The 14,656-nt window shown below is 34.3% G+C and overlaps 16 non-coding genes across 16 annotated transcripts; 8 read left to right on the top strand and 8 right to left on the bottom strand.

Moving 5' to 3' along the window:
• Positions 1–75: 75 nt before the first annotated feature.
• Trnad-guc (transfer RNA aspartic acid (anticodon GUC)) lies at positions 76–147 on the top strand. Its single transcript has one exon. It is a non-coding gene; the product is annotated as a tRNA-Asp (tRNA).
• A 1,295-nt stretch (positions 148–1,442) lies between these two features.
• Positions 1,443–1,515, bottom strand: Trnar-acg (transfer RNA arginine (anticodon ACG)). The gene has a single exon. It is a non-coding gene; the product is annotated as a tRNA-Arg (tRNA).
• A 262-nt stretch (positions 1,516–1,777) lies between these two features.
• Positions 1,778–1,849, top strand: Trnad-guc (transfer RNA aspartic acid (anticodon GUC)). The gene has a single exon. It is a non-coding gene; the product is annotated as a tRNA-Asp (tRNA).
• A 1,297-nt stretch (positions 1,850–3,146) lies between these two features.
• Trnar-acg (transfer RNA arginine (anticodon ACG)) lies at positions 3,147–3,219 on the bottom strand. Its single transcript has one exon. It is a non-coding gene; the product is annotated as a tRNA-Arg (tRNA).
• Positions 3,220–3,481: 262 nt separating this feature from the next.
• Positions 3,482–3,553, top strand: Trnad-guc (transfer RNA aspartic acid (anticodon GUC)). Its single transcript has one exon. It is a non-coding gene; the product is annotated as a tRNA-Asp (tRNA).
• Positions 3,554–4,849: 1,296 nt separating this feature from the next.
• Trnar-acg (transfer RNA arginine (anticodon ACG)) lies at positions 4,850–4,922 on the bottom strand. Its single transcript has one exon. It is a non-coding gene; the product is annotated as a tRNA-Arg (tRNA).
• A 262-nt stretch (positions 4,923–5,184) lies between these two features.
• On the top strand, positions 5,185–5,256 carry Trnad-guc (transfer RNA aspartic acid (anticodon GUC)). Its single transcript has one exon. It is a non-coding gene; the product is annotated as a tRNA-Asp (tRNA).
• A 1,296-nt stretch (positions 5,257–6,552) lies between these two features.
• Positions 6,553–6,625, bottom strand: Trnar-acg (transfer RNA arginine (anticodon ACG)). Its single transcript has one exon. It is a non-coding gene; the product is annotated as a tRNA-Arg (tRNA).
• A 262-nt stretch (positions 6,626–6,887) lies between these two features.
• Positions 6,888–6,959, top strand: Trnad-guc (transfer RNA aspartic acid (anticodon GUC)). The gene has a single exon. It is a non-coding gene; the product is annotated as a tRNA-Asp (tRNA).
• A 1,296-nt stretch (positions 6,960–8,255) lies between these two features.
• Positions 8,256–8,328, bottom strand: Trnar-acg (transfer RNA arginine (anticodon ACG)). Its single transcript has one exon. It is a non-coding gene; the product is annotated as a tRNA-Arg (tRNA).
• Positions 8,329–8,590: 262 nt separating this feature from the next.
• Trnad-guc (transfer RNA aspartic acid (anticodon GUC)) lies at positions 8,591–8,662 on the top strand. The gene has a single exon. It is a non-coding gene; the product is annotated as a tRNA-Asp (tRNA).
• A 1,296-nt stretch (positions 8,663–9,958) lies between these two features.
• On the bottom strand, positions 9,959–10,031 carry Trnar-acg (transfer RNA arginine (anticodon ACG)). The gene has a single exon. It is a non-coding gene; the product is annotated as a tRNA-Arg (tRNA).
• Positions 10,032–10,293: 262 nt separating this feature from the next.
• On the top strand, positions 10,294–10,365 carry Trnad-guc (transfer RNA aspartic acid (anticodon GUC)). Its single transcript has one exon. It is a non-coding gene; the product is annotated as a tRNA-Asp (tRNA).
• A 1,296-nt stretch (positions 10,366–11,661) lies between these two features.
• Trnar-acg (transfer RNA arginine (anticodon ACG)) lies at positions 11,662–11,734 on the bottom strand. Its single transcript has one exon. It is a non-coding gene; the product is annotated as a tRNA-Arg (tRNA).
• A 262-nt stretch (positions 11,735–11,996) lies between these two features.
• Positions 11,997–12,068, top strand: Trnad-guc (transfer RNA aspartic acid (anticodon GUC)). Its single transcript has one exon. It is a non-coding gene; the product is annotated as a tRNA-Asp (tRNA).
• A 1,296-nt stretch (positions 12,069–13,364) lies between these two features.
• Positions 13,365–13,437, bottom strand: Trnar-acg (transfer RNA arginine (anticodon ACG)). The gene has a single exon. It is a non-coding gene; the product is annotated as a tRNA-Arg (tRNA).
• Between the last annotated feature and the right edge of the window lie 1,219 nt (positions 13,438–14,656).

Genomic DNA, 14,656 nt, shown 5'->3' on the forward strand with positions numbered 1-14,656 from the left:
GCTTTTTCTGGCTTTTGTGTTGGTAATTTCTAAAGTTTAGCTTTATCTGTTAAAATTTGTGCTCTCACCTTCAAGTCCTCGGTAGTATAGTGGTTAGTATCCCCGCCTGTCACGCGGGAGACCGGGGTTCGATTCCCCGCCGGGGGAGGACATTTATTTTTGTTATATCCTTCTAACATGTTGAATGTAAAGGTTGGCATGCAGCCACAACATATATATATGTGCTAATAAAAGATTCCACCAAAACCCCATCAATGAGTTCAAACTGTTTCTGACGTTTAATTTACACACAGATGTTAATAAAGAAAAAGAAAATAAAGAAATAGACAAAATAAAAACTATCGCTCCGAAGTTAATAGTTACAGGGAAGAGTCCGTGTACAGATAGTCATTTTCAGAAAATTGTATACAGCCAACGATCAGACGGAAGTTGTTTGATAGGAAAATTAAAAAAGAGAGAAATGGTAGTTATATGGACATTAGGGAAGCGCGGTGAATTTCGTCATGTAAATATAGAAACTGACAAAATCGAATATGGAAACGCAATGGCTTCCGTCTACAAATTTAGAGACATTAGAAAATCGGACAATGATGAAATTAAGTGTTATGTTCGTGCTATTCCAAAGATTGAAAGATATGCAGAGATGCACAGACTTTGTTTGTGGTGTTTTGATGAATAAACTGTTATTAGGGAGGGGGATATTAGATGTTGAATATGCTAAATAATTCTAAAATAATTTTTGTGGTGTACCAAATTCTGGTCTGGAAACCAACCGTTTTTTTAAAACAACCAACATTAATTAAAATAGATCATTTGCGTATTTATTAACATTTCCGATTGTTTTTCTCCTTGTAATAGTTGAACTGTTGTTTTTATCATTTTATTTAAAACTGAGAAAAGGTTAAAAAAAAAAAGAAGAAAAGAAAGAAGAAGAGTAAAGTTTAAGCAAGTTAATGACCAGAAAGCCATTTCAGGGTGAAATAAAATAAGAAAATATATAGATTGTATAATACTTAGAATATTTTCCATTTCAGAGAAAGGACAATAAATATTTACAATGTTTTCATTATGTGTAATTGAAATTGTAAACTGTGATATGTATATATAGATTGTGAATATAATAAAGATAAAAAAAAAAAAAAAGTATCCCCGCCTGACGCGGGAGACCGGGGTTCGATTCCCCGCCGGGGAGGACATTTATTTTTGTTATATCCTTCTAACATGTTGAATGTAAAGGTTGGCATGCAGCCACAACATATATATATGTGCTAATAAAAGATTCCACCAAAACCCCATCAATGAGTTCAAACTGTTTCTGACGTTTGGATGCTCTATAATCAGTTCAGATATTTCTTTTAAATGTGACTTCTAACTGTCCACTATATATAGACTATATACGTGTTTCAAGAGGGTGTGTTAAAAAGGATTGACAAAAAACTATCCGAGCTTGCCAGGATTCGAACCTGGAATCTTCTGATCCGTAGTCAGACGCGTTATCCGTTGCGCCACAAGCCCTTAGACGCTGGTGTTCCTATTTTACTCTTTATACCTTTGACTCTTCGAATTGTCTTCAATGATATCTCGCATATAGCCTTGTCCATCTTAGATGCATAACTCCCAGTATCAATTTTTTTGGCAAATAACACTCCAATTCGTTATGATGCACACTTATTTCTCTCAGTTGAGAGAAGCGGGAAAAGTAGCTTTTTCTGGCTTTTGTGTTGGTAATTTCTAAAGTTTAGCTTTATCTGTTAAAATTTGTGCTCTCACCTTCAAGTCCTCGGTAGTATAGTGGTTAGTATCCCCGCCTGTCACGCGGGAGACCGGGGTTCGATTCCCCGCCGGGGAGGACATTTATTTTTGTTATATCCTTCTAACATGTTGAATGTAAAGGTTGGCATGCAGCCACAACATATATATATGTGCTAATAAAAGATTCCACCAAAACCCCATCAATGAGTTCAAACTGTTTCTGACGTTTAATTTACACACAGATGTTAATAAAGAAAAAGAAAATAAAGAAATAGACAAAATAAAAACTATCGCTCCGAAGTTAATAGTTACAGGGAAGAGTCCGTGTACAGATAGTCATTTTCAGAAAATTGTATACAGCCAACGATCAGACGGAAGTTGTTTGATAGGAAAATTAAAAAAGAGAGAAATGGTAGTTATATGGACATTAGGGAAGCGCGGTGAATTTCGTCATGTAAATATAGAAACTGACAAAATCGAATATGGAAACGCAATGGCTTCCGTCTACAAATTTAGAGACATTAGAAAATCGGACAATGATGAAATTAAGTGTTATGTTCGTGCTATTCCAAAGATTGAAAGATATGCAGAGATGCACAGACTTTGTTTGTGGTGTTTTGATGAATAAACTGTTATTAGGGAGGGGGATATTAGATGTTGAATATGCTAAATAATTCTAAAATAATTTTTGTGGTGTACCAAATTCTGGTCTGGAAACCAACCGTTTTTTTAAAACAACCAACATTAATTAAAATAGATCATTTGCGTATTTATTAACATTTCCGATTGTTTTTCTCCTTGTAATAGTTGAACTGTTGTTTTTATCATTTTATTTAAAACTGAGAAAAGGTTAAAAAAAAAAAAGAAGAAAAGAAAGAAGAAGAGTAAAGTTTAAGCAAGTTAATGACCAGAAAGCCATTTCAGGGTGAAATAAAATAAGAAAATATATAGATTGTATAATACTTAGAATATTTTCCATTTCAGAGAAAGGACAATAAATATTTACAATGTTTTCATTTATGTGTAATTGAAATTGTAAACTGTGATATGTATATATAGATTGTGAATATAATAAAGATAAAAAAAAAAAAAAGTATCCCCGCCTGTCACGCGGGAGACCGGGGTTCGATTCCCCGCCGGGGAGGACATTTATTTTTGTTATATCCTTCTAACATGTTGAATGTAAAGGTTGGCATGCAGCCACAACATATATATATGTGCTAATAAAAGATTCCACCAAAACCCCATCAATGAGTTCAAACTGTTTCTGACGTTTGGATGCTCTATAATCAGTTCAGATATTTCTTTTAAATGTGACTTCTAACTGTCCACTATATATAGACTATATACGTGTTTCAAGAGGGTGTGTTAAAAAGGATTGACAAAAAACTATCCGAGCTTGCCAGGATTCGAACCTGGAATCTTCTGATCCGTAGTCAGACGCGTTATCCGTTGCGCCACAAGCCCTTAGACGCTGGTGTTCCTATTTTACTCTTTATACCTTTGACTCTTCGAATTGTCTTCAATGATATCTCGCATATAGCCTTGTCCATCTTAGATGCATAACTCCCAGTATCAATTTTTTTGGCAAATAACACTCCAATTCGTTATGATGCACACTTATTTCTCTCAGTTGAGAGAAGCGGGAAAAGTAGCTTTTTCTGGCTTTTGTGTTGGTAATTTCTAAAGTTTAGCTTTATCTGTTAAAATTTGTGCTCTCACCTTCAAGTCCTCGGTAGTATAGTGGTTAGTATCCCCGCCTGTCACGCGGGAGACCGGGGTTCGATTCCCCGCCGGGGAGGACATTTATTTTTGTTATATCCTTCTAACATGTTGAATGTAAAGGTTGGCATGCAGCCACAACATATATATATGTGCTAATAAAAGATTCCACCAAAACCCCATCAATGAGTTCAAACTGTTTCTGACGTTTAATTTACACACAGATGTTAATAAAGAAAAAGAAAATAAAGAAATAGACAAAATAAAAACTATCGCTCCGAAGTTAATAGTTACAGGGAAGAGTCCGTGTACAGATAGTCATTTTCAGAAAATTGTATACAGCCAACGATCAGACGGAAGTTGTTTGATAGGAAAATTAAAAAAGAGAGAAATGGTAGTTATATGGACATTAGGGAAGCGCGGTGAATTTCGTCATGTAAATATAGAAACTGACAAAATCGAATATGGAAACGCAATGGCTTCCGTCTACAAATTTAGAGACATTAGAAAATCGGACAATGATGAAATTAAGTGTTATGTTCGTGCTATTCCAAAGATTGAAAGATATGCAGAGATGCACAGACTTTGTTTGTGGTGTTTTGATGAATAAACTGTTATTAGGGAGGGGGATATTAGATGTTGAATATGCTAAATAATTCTAAAATAATTTTTGTGGTGTACCAAATTCTGGTCTGGAAACCAACCGTTTTTTTAAAACAACCAACATTAATTAAAATAGATCATTTGCGTATTTATTAACATTTCCGATTGTTTTTCTCCTTGTAATAGTTGAACTGTTGTTTTTATCATTTTATTTAAAACTGAGAAAAGGTTAAAAAAAAAAAGAAGAAAAGAAAGAAGAAGAGTAAAGTTTAAGCAAGTTAATGACCAGAAAGCCATTTCAGGGTGAAATAAAATAAGAAAATATATAGATTGTATAATACTTAGAATATTTTCCATTTCAGAGAAAGGACAATAAATATTTACAATGTTTTCATTTATGTGTAATTGAAATTGTAAACTGTGATATGTATATATAGATTGTGAATATAATAAAGATAAAAAAAAAAAAAAGTATCCCCGCCTGTCACGCGGGAGACCGGGGTTCGATTCCCCGCCGGGGAGGACATTTATTTTTGTTATATCCTTCTAACATGTTGAATGTAAAGGTTGGCATGCAGCCACAACATATATATATGTGCTAATAAAAGATTCCACCAAAACCCCATCAATGAGTTCAAACTGTTTCTGACGTTTGGATGCTCTATAATCAGTTCAGATATTTCTTTTAAATGTGACTTCTAACTGTCCACTATATATAGACTATATACGTGTTTCAAGAGGGTGTGTTAAAAAGGATTGACAAAAAACTATCCGAGCTTGCCAGGATTCGAACCTGGAATCTTCTGATCCGTAGTCAGACGCGTTATCCGTTGCGCCACAAGCCCTTAGACGCTGGTGTTCCTATTTTACTCTTTATACCTTTGACTCTTCGAATTGTCTTCAATGATATCTCGCATATAGCCTTGTCCATCTTAGATGCATAACTCCCAGTATCAATTTTTTTGGCAAATAACACTCCAATTCGTTATGATGCACACTTATTTCTCTCAGTTGAGAGAAGCGGGAAAAGTAGCTTTTTCTGGCTTTTGTGTTGGTAATTTCTAAAGTTTAGCTTTATCTGTTAAAATTTGTGCTCTCACCTTCAAGTCCTCGGTAGTATAGTGGTTAGTATCCCCGCCTGTCACGCGGGAGACCGGGGTTCGATTCCCCGCCGGGGAGGACATTTATTTTTGTTATATCCTTCTAACATGTTGAATGTAAAGGTTGGCATGCAGCCACAACATATATATATGTGCTAATAAAAGATTCCACCAAAACCCCATCAATGAGTTCAAACTGTTTCTGACGTTTAATTTACACACAGATGTTAATAAAGAAAAAGAAAATAAAGAAATAGACAAAATAAAAACTATCGCTCCGAAGTTAATAGTTACAGGGAAGAGTCCGTGTACAGATAGTCATTTTCAGAAAATTGTATACAGCCAACGATCAGACGGAAGTTGTTTGATAGGAAAATTAAAAAAGAGAGAAATGGTAGTTATATGGACATTAGGGAAGCGCGGTGAATTTCGTCATGTAAATATAGAAACTGACAAAATCGAATATGGAAACGCAATGGCTTCCGTCTACAAATTTAGAGACATTAGAAAATCGGACAATGATGAAATTAAGTGTTATGTTCGTGCTATTCCAAAGATTGAAAGATATGCAGAGATGCACAGACTTTGTTTGTGGTGTTTTGATGAATAAACTGTTATTAGGGAGGGGGATATTAGATGTTGAATATGCTAAATAATTCTAAAATAATTTTTGTGGTGTACCAAATTCTGGTCTGGAAACCAACCGTTTTTTTAAAACAACCAACATTAATTAAAATAGATCATTTGCGTATTTATTAACATTTCCGATTGTTTTTCTCCTTGTAATAGTTGAACTGTTGTTTTTATCATTTTATTTAAAACTGAGAAAAGGTTAAAAAAAAAAAGAAGAAAAGAAAGAAGAAGAGTAAAGTTTAAGCAAGTTAATGACCAGAAAGCCATTTCAGGGTGAAATAAAATAAGAAAATATATAGATTGTATAATACTTAGAATATTTTCCATTTCAGAGAAAGGACAATAAATATTTACAATGTTTTCATTTATGTGTAATTGAAATTGTAAACTGTGATATGTATATATAGATTGTGAATATAATAAAGATAAAAAAAAAAAAAAGTATCCCCGCCTGTCACGCGGGAGACCGGGGTTCGATTCCCCGCCGGGGAGGACATTTATTTTTGTTATATCCTTCTAACATGTTGAATGTAAAGGTTGGCATGCAGCCACAACATATATATATGTGCTAATAAAAGATTCCACCAAAACCCCATCAATGAGTTCAAACTGTTTCTGACGTTTGGATGCTCTATAATCAGTTCAGATATTTCTTTTAAATGTGACTTCTAACTGTCCACTATATATAGACTATATACGTGTTTCAAGAGGGTGTGTTAAAAAGGATTGACAAAAAACTATCCGAGCTTGCCAGGATTCGAACCTGGAATCTTCTGATCCGTAGTCAGACGCGTTATCCGTTGCGCCACAAGCCCTTAGACGCTGGTGTTCCTATTTTACTCTTTATACCTTTGACTCTTCGAATTGTCTTCAATGATATCTCGCATATAGCCTTGTCCATCTTAGATGCATAACTCCCAGTATCAATTTTTTTGGCAAATAACACTCCAATTCGTTATGATGCACACTTATTTCTCTCAGTTGAGAGAAGCGGGAAAAGTAGCTTTTTCTGGCTTTTGTGTTGGTAATTTCTAAAGTTTAGCTTTATCTGTTAAAATTTGTGCTCTCACCTTCAAGTCCTCGGTAGTATAGTGGTTAGTATCCCCGCCTGTCACGCGGGAGACCGGGGTTCGATTCCCCGCCGGGGAGGACATTTATTTTTGTTATATCCTTCTAACATGTTGAATGTAAAGGTTGGCATGCAGCCACAACATATATATATGTGCTAATAAAAGATTCCACCAAAACCCCATCAATGAGTTCAAACTGTTTCTGACGTTTAATTTACACACAGATGTTAATAAAGAAAAAGAAAATAAAGAAATAGACAAAATAAAAACTATCGCTCCGAAGTTAATAGTTACAGGGAAGAGTCCGTGTACAGATAGTCATTTTCAGAAAATTGTATACAGCCAACGATCAGACGGAAGTTGTTTGATAGGAAAATTAAAAAAGAGAGAAATGGTAGTTATATGGACATTAGGGAAGCGCGGTGAATTTCGTCATGTAAATATAGAAACTGACAAAATCGAATATGGAAACGCAATGGCTTCCGTCTACAAATTTAGAGACATTAGAAAATCGGACAATGATGAAATTAAGTGTTATGTTCGTGCTATTCCAAAGATTGAAAGATATGCAGAGATGCACAGACTTTGTTTGTGGTGTTTTGATGAATAAACTGTTATTAGGGAGGGGGATATTAGATGTTGAATATGCTAAATAATTCTAAAATAATTTTTGTGGTGTACCAAATTCTGGTCTGGAAACCAACCGTTTTTTTAAAACAACCAACATTAATTAAAATAGATCATTTGCGTATTTATTAACATTTCCGATTGTTTTTCTCCTTGTAATAGTTGAACTGTTGTTTTTATCATTTTATTTAAAACTGAGAAAAGGTTAAAAAAAAAAAGAAGAAAAGAAAGAAGAAGAGTAAAGTTTAAGCAAGTTAATGACCAGAAAGCCATTTCAGGGTGAAATAAAATAAGAAAATATATAGATTGTATAATACTTAGAATATTTTCCATTTCAGAGAAAGGACAATAAATATTTACAATGTTTTCATTTATGTGTAATTGAAATTGTAAACTGTGATATGTATATATAGATTGTGAATATAATAAAGATAAAAAAAAAAAAAAGTATCCCCGCCTGTCACGCGGGAGACCGGGGTTCGATTCCCCGCCGGGGAGGACATTTATTTTTGTTATATCCTTCTAACATGTTGAATGTAAAGGTTGGCATGCAGCCACAACATATATATATGTGCTAATAAAAGATTCCACCAAAACCCCATCAATGAGTTCAAACTGTTTCTGACGTTTGGATGCTCTATAATCAGTTCAGATATTTCTTTTAAATGTGACTTCTAACTGTCCACTATATATAGACTATATACGTGTTTCAAGAGGGTGTGTTAAAAAGGATTGACAAAAAACTATCCGAGCTTGCCAGGATTCGAACCTGGAATCTTCTGATCCGTAGTCAGACGCGTTATCCGTTGCGCCACAAGCCCTTAGACGCTGGTGTTCCTATTTTACTCTTTATACCTTTGACTCTTCGAATTGTCTTCAATGATATCTCGCATATAGCCTTGTCCATCTTAGATGCATAACTCCCAGTATCAATTTTTTTGGCAAATAACACTCCAATTCGTTATGATGCACACTTATTTCTCTCAGTTGAGAGAAGCGGGAAAAGTAGCTTTTTCTGGCTTTTGTGTTGGTAATTTCTAAAGTTTAGCTTTATCTGTTAAAATTTGTGCTCTCACCTTCAAGTCCTCGGTAGTATAGTGGTTAGTATCCCCGCCTGTCACGCGGGAGACCGGGGTTCGATTCCCCGCCGGGGAGGACATTTATTTTTGTTATATCCTTCTAACATGTTGAATGTAAAGGTTGGCATGCAGCCACAACATATATATATGTGCTAATAAAAGATTCCACCAAAACCCCATCAATGAGTTCAAACTGTTTCTGACGTTTAATTTACACACAGATGTTAATAAAGAAAAAGAAAATAAAGAAATAGACAAAATAAAAACTATCGCTCCGAAGTTAATAGTTACAGGGAAGAGTCCGTGTACAGATAGTCATTTTCAGAAAATTGTATACAGCCAACGATCAGACGGAAGTTGTTTGATAGGAAAATTAAAAAAGAGAGAAATGGTAGTTATATGGACATTAGGGAAGCGCGGTGAATTTCGTCATGTAAATATAGAAACTGACAAAATCGAATATGGAAACGCAATGGCTTCCGTCTACAAATTTAGAGACATTAGAAAATCGGACAATGATGAAATTAAGTGTTATGTTCGTGCTATTCCAAAGATTGAAAGATATGCAGAGATGCACAGACTTTGTTTGTGGTGTTTTGATGAATAAACTGTTATTAGGGAGGGGGATATTAGATGTTGAATATGCTAAATAATTCTAAAATAATTTTTGTGGTGTACCAAATTCTGGTCTGGAAACCAACCGTTTTTTTAAAACAACCAACATTAATTAAAATAGATCATTTGCGTATTTATTAACATTTCCGATTGTTTTTCTCCTTGTAATAGTTGAACTGTTGTTTTTATCATTTTATTTAAAACTGAGAAAAGGTTAAAAAAAAAAAGAAGAAAAGAAAGAAGAAGAGTAAAGTTTAAGCAAGTTAATGACCAGAAAGCCATTTCAGGGTGAAATAAAATAAGAAAATATATAGATTGTATAATACTTAGAATATTTTCCATTTCAGAGAAAGGACAATAAATATTTACAATGTTTTCATTTATGTGTAATTGAAATTGTAAACTGTGATATGTATATATAGATTGTGAATATAATAAAGATAAAAAAAAAAAAAAGTATCCCCGCCTGTCACGCGGGAGACCGGGGTTCGATTCCCCGCCGGGGAGGACATTTATTTTTGTTATATCCTTCTAACATGTTGAATGTAAAGGTTGGCATGCAGCCACAACATATATATATGTGCTAATAAAAGATTCCACCAAAACCCCATCAATGAGTTCAAACTGTTTCTGACGTTTGGATGCTCTATAATCAGTTCAGATATTTCTTTTAAATGTGACTTCTAACTGTCCACTATATATAGACTATATACGTGTTTCAAGAGGGTGTGTTAAAAAGGATTGACAAAAAACTATCCGAGCTTGCCAGGATTCGAACCTGGAATCTTCTGATCCGTAGTCAGACGCGTTATCCGTTGCGCCACAAGCCCTTAGACGCTGGTGTTCCTATTTTACTCTTTATACCTTTGACTCTTCGAATTGTCTTCAATGATATCTCGCATATAGCCTTGTCCATCTTAGATGCATAACTCCCAGTATCAATTTTTTTGGCAAATAACACTCCAATTCGTTATGATGCACACTTATTTCTCTCAGTTGAGAGAAGCGGGAAAAGTAGCTTTTTCTGGCTTTTGTGTTGGTAATTTCTAAAGTTTAGCTTTATCTGTTAAAATTTGTGCTCTCACCTTCAAGTCCTCGGTAGTATAGTGGTTAGTATCCCCGCCTGTCACGCGGGAGACCGGGGTTCGATTCCCCGCCGGGGAGGACATTTATTTTTGTTATATCCTTCTAACATGTTGAATGTAAAGGTTGGCATGCAGCCACAACATATATATATGTGCTAATAAAAGATTCCACCAAAACCCCATCAATGAGTTCAAACTGTTTCTGACGTTTAATTTACACACAGATGTTAATAAAGAAAAAGAAAATAAAGAAATAGACAAAATAAAAACTATCGCTCCGAAGTTAATAGTTACAGGGAAGAGTCCGTGTACAGATAGTCATTTTCAGAAAATTGTATACAGCCAACGATCAGACGGAAGTTGTTTGATAGGAAAATTAAAAAAGAGAGAAATGGTAGTTATATGGACATTAGGGAAGCGCGGTGAATTTCGTCATGTAAATATAGAAACTGACAAAATCGAATATGGAAACGCAATGGCTTCCGTCTACAAATTTAGAGACATTAGAAAATCGGACAATGATGAAATTAAGTGTTATGTTCGTGCTATTCCAAAGATTGAAAGATATGCAGAGATGCACAGACTTTGTTTGTGGTGTTTTGATGAATAAACTGTTATTAGGGAGGGGGATATTAGATGTTGAATATGCTAAATAATTCTAAAATAATTTTTGTGGTGTACCAAATTCTGGTCTGGAAACCAACCGTTTTTTTAAAACAACCAACATTAATTAAAATAGATCATTTGCGTATTTATTAACATTTCCGATTGTTTTTCTCCTTGTAATAGTTGAACTGTTGTTTTTATCATTTTATTTAAAACTGAGAAAAGGTTAAAAAAAAAAAGAAGAAAAGAAAGAAGAAGAGTAAAGTTTAAGCAAGTTAATGACCAGAAAGCCATTTCAGGGTGAAATAAAATAAGAAAATATATAGATTGTATAATACTTAGAATATTTTCCATTTCAGAGAAAGGACAATAAATATTTACAATGTTTTCATTTATGTGTAATTGAAATTGTAAACTGTGATATGTATATATAGATTGTGAATATAATAAAGATAAAAAAAAAAAAAAGTATCCCCGCCTGTCACGCGGGAGACCGGGGTTCGATTCCCCGCCGGGGAGGACATTTATTTTTGTTATATCCTTCTAACATGTTGAATGTAAAGGTTGGCATGCAGCCACAACATATATATATGTGCTAATAAAAGATTCCACCAAAACCCCATCAATGAGTTCAAACTGTTTCTGACGTTTGGATGCTCTATAATCAGTTCAGATATTTCTTTTAAATGTGACTTCTAACTGTCCACTATATATAGACTATATACGTGTTTCAAGAGGGTGTGTTAAAAAGGATTGACAAAAAACTATCCGAGCTTGCCAGGATTCGAACCTGGAATCTTCTGATCCGTAGTCAGACGCGTTATCCGTTGCGCCACAAGCCCTTAGACGCTGGTGTTCCTATTTTACTCTTTATACCTTTGACTCTTCGAATTGTCTTCAATGATATCTCGCATATAGCCTTGTCCATCTTAGATGCATAACTCCCAGTATCAATTTTTTTGGCAAATAACACTCCAATTCGTTATGATGCACACTTATTTCTCTCAGTTGAGAGAAGCGGGAAAAGTAGCTTTTTCTGGCTTTTGTGTTGGTAATTTCTAAAGTTTAGCTTTATCTGTTAAAATTTGTGCTCTCACCTTCAAGTCCTCGGTAGTATAGTGGTTAGTATCCCCGCCTGTCACGCGGGAGACCGGGGTTCGATTCCCCGCCGGGGAGGACATTTATTTTTGTTATATCCTTCTAACATGTTGAATGTAAAGGTTGGCATGCAGCCACAACATATATATATGTGCTAATAAAAGATTCCACCAAAACCCCATCAATGAGTTCAAACTGTTTCTGACGTTTAATTTACACACAGATGTTAATAAAGAAAAAGAAAATAAAGAAATAGACAAAATAAAAACTATCGCTCCGAAGTTAATAGTTACAGGGAAGAGTCCGTGTACAGATAGTCATTTTCAGAAAATTGTATACAGCCAACGATCAGACGGAAGTTGTTTGATAGGAAAATTAAAAAAGAGAGAAATGGTAGTTATATGGACATTAGGGAAGCGCGGTGAATTTCGTCATGTAAATATAGAAACTGACAAAATCGAATATGGAAACGCAATGGCTTCCGTCTACAAATTTAGAGACATTAGAAAATCGGACAATGATGAAATTAAGTGTTATGTTCGTGCTATTCCAAAGATTGAAAGATATGCAGAGATGCACAGACTTTGTTTGTGGTGTTTTGATGAATAAACTGTTATTAGGGAGGGGGATATTAGATGTTGAATATGCTAAATAATTCTAAAATAATTTTTGTGGTGTACCAAATTCTGGTCTGGAAACCAACCGTTTTTTTAAAACAACCAACATTAATTAAAATAGATCATTTGCGTATTTATTAACATTTCCGATTGTTTTTCTCCTTGTAATAGTTGAACTGTTGTTTTTATCATTTTATTTAAAACTGAGAAAAGGTTAAAAAAAAAAAGAAGAAAAGAAAGAAGAAGAGTAAAGTTTAAGCAAGTTAATGACCAGAAAGCCATTTCAGGGTGAAATAAAATAAGAAAATATATAGATTGTATAATACTTAGAATATTTTCCATTTCAGAGAAAGGACAATAAATATTTACAATGTTTTCATTTATGTGTAATTGAAATTGTAAACTGTGATATGTATATATAGATTGTGAATATAATAAAGATAAAAAAAAAAAAAAGTATCCCCGCCTGTCACGCGGGAGACCGGGGTTCGATTCCCCGCCGGGGAGGACATTTATTTTTGTTATATCCTTCTAACATGTTGAATGTAAAGGTTGGCATGCAGCCACAACATATATATATGTGCTAATAAAAGATTCCACCAAAACCCCATCAATGAGTTCAAACTGTTTCTGACGTTTGGATGCTCTATAATCAGTTCAGATATTTCTTTTAAATGTGACTTCTAACTGTCCACTATATATAGACTATATACGTGTTTCAAGAGGGTGTGTTAAAAAGGATTGACAAAAAACTATCCGAGCTTGCCAGGATTCGAACCTGGAATCTTCTGATCCGTAGTCAGACGCGTTATCCGTTGCGCCACAAGCCCTTAGACGCTGGTGTTCCTATTTTACTCTTTATACCTTTGACTCTTCGAATTGTCTTCAATGATATCTCGCATATAGCCTTGTCCATCTTAGATGCATAACTCCCAGTATCAATTTTTTTGGCAAATAACACTCCAATTCGTTATGATGCACACTTATTTCTCTCAGTTGAGAGAAGCGGGAAAAGTAGCTTTTTCTGGCTTTTATATCCCTGACTGAAAAACTGGTTCCCGGAAATATTGGCTGTTCAATCACATAGTGCTTTTCGGAACAGCAGGACAATTTTACCCTTCTAGAAAATAAGCTATTTTTCATTATTCAAATGCATTTTTCAACACAGGTGATACAGTGATCGCAAATCTGTAAGCTTTAATTCAACAACAAAAAATGGCAAAATATTATACACAATTAAAAGTTTACAGCTATGCGTAGGAACTATTTTGTTTAAATATGTACTACTTTCTGGTATGTTCTTTCCTTACCGAGCCGAAATTTTTTATTTACATGTAGTTATCTGTATTTTCCTCCGTAAATAATGGAGCACTACCCTTATCATGGGAAATGTCGAAGCTAGGCTATTAAACATGGAAGTAAAAATAGAAATTGGCAATGAGAACGTCCTACATGTATGTACATTTATAGTAGCTTTTCTCAGTAATTATAATGAAAAGTAAGAATGTCCATAATGCTTCAAAATTGTGCATAATACACAAGCACATCAAGATTATTATTTAGAGGTGCTAAACAGTTAAATTGCGAAAAAATGAATTAAATGCATGTAGGGTATGCATTTAAGTAGATAGGTTGAATATATTGACATGTATGCATCCACTCATATATTTTTAATTTTACAGATTAAATAAGGGAAACTGTCTTTTAATATAGAGCTATTAGTACAAAAAGTCAACAATAACAACTATCTTCTAGAATGGTAAAATTATCAAAAAAAATCAAAGTGTTACTGGTTAAACTTGGACGTACCTTTGACTCTTTTGTACTGTACTCATTGTAATTTTCCGTTTGATTTTCTTATTGGATTTTCTAAGTAATTTTTACATGACATAAGGTACTACTTGTAAAGAATTTTCCGTATATTAACTAATAAAGTGATCTCCTCTATGGTCAGCAATATAAACTATGTGTGTGTGCTGAATTTCCAACTCCATGGTTCCGGTGATTCTTGCAATGTTCATTAAAAAGGTAAGAATTTTTTCTCCAGGG

Source organism: Mytilus trossulus, chromosome 14, assembly GCF_036588685.1.
Source record: "Mytilus trossulus isolate FHL-02 chromosome 14, PNRI_Mtr1.1.1.hap1, whole genome shotgun sequence".
NCBI lineage: Eukaryota > Metazoa > Mollusca > Bivalvia > Mytilida > Mytilidae > Mytilus > Mytilus trossulus.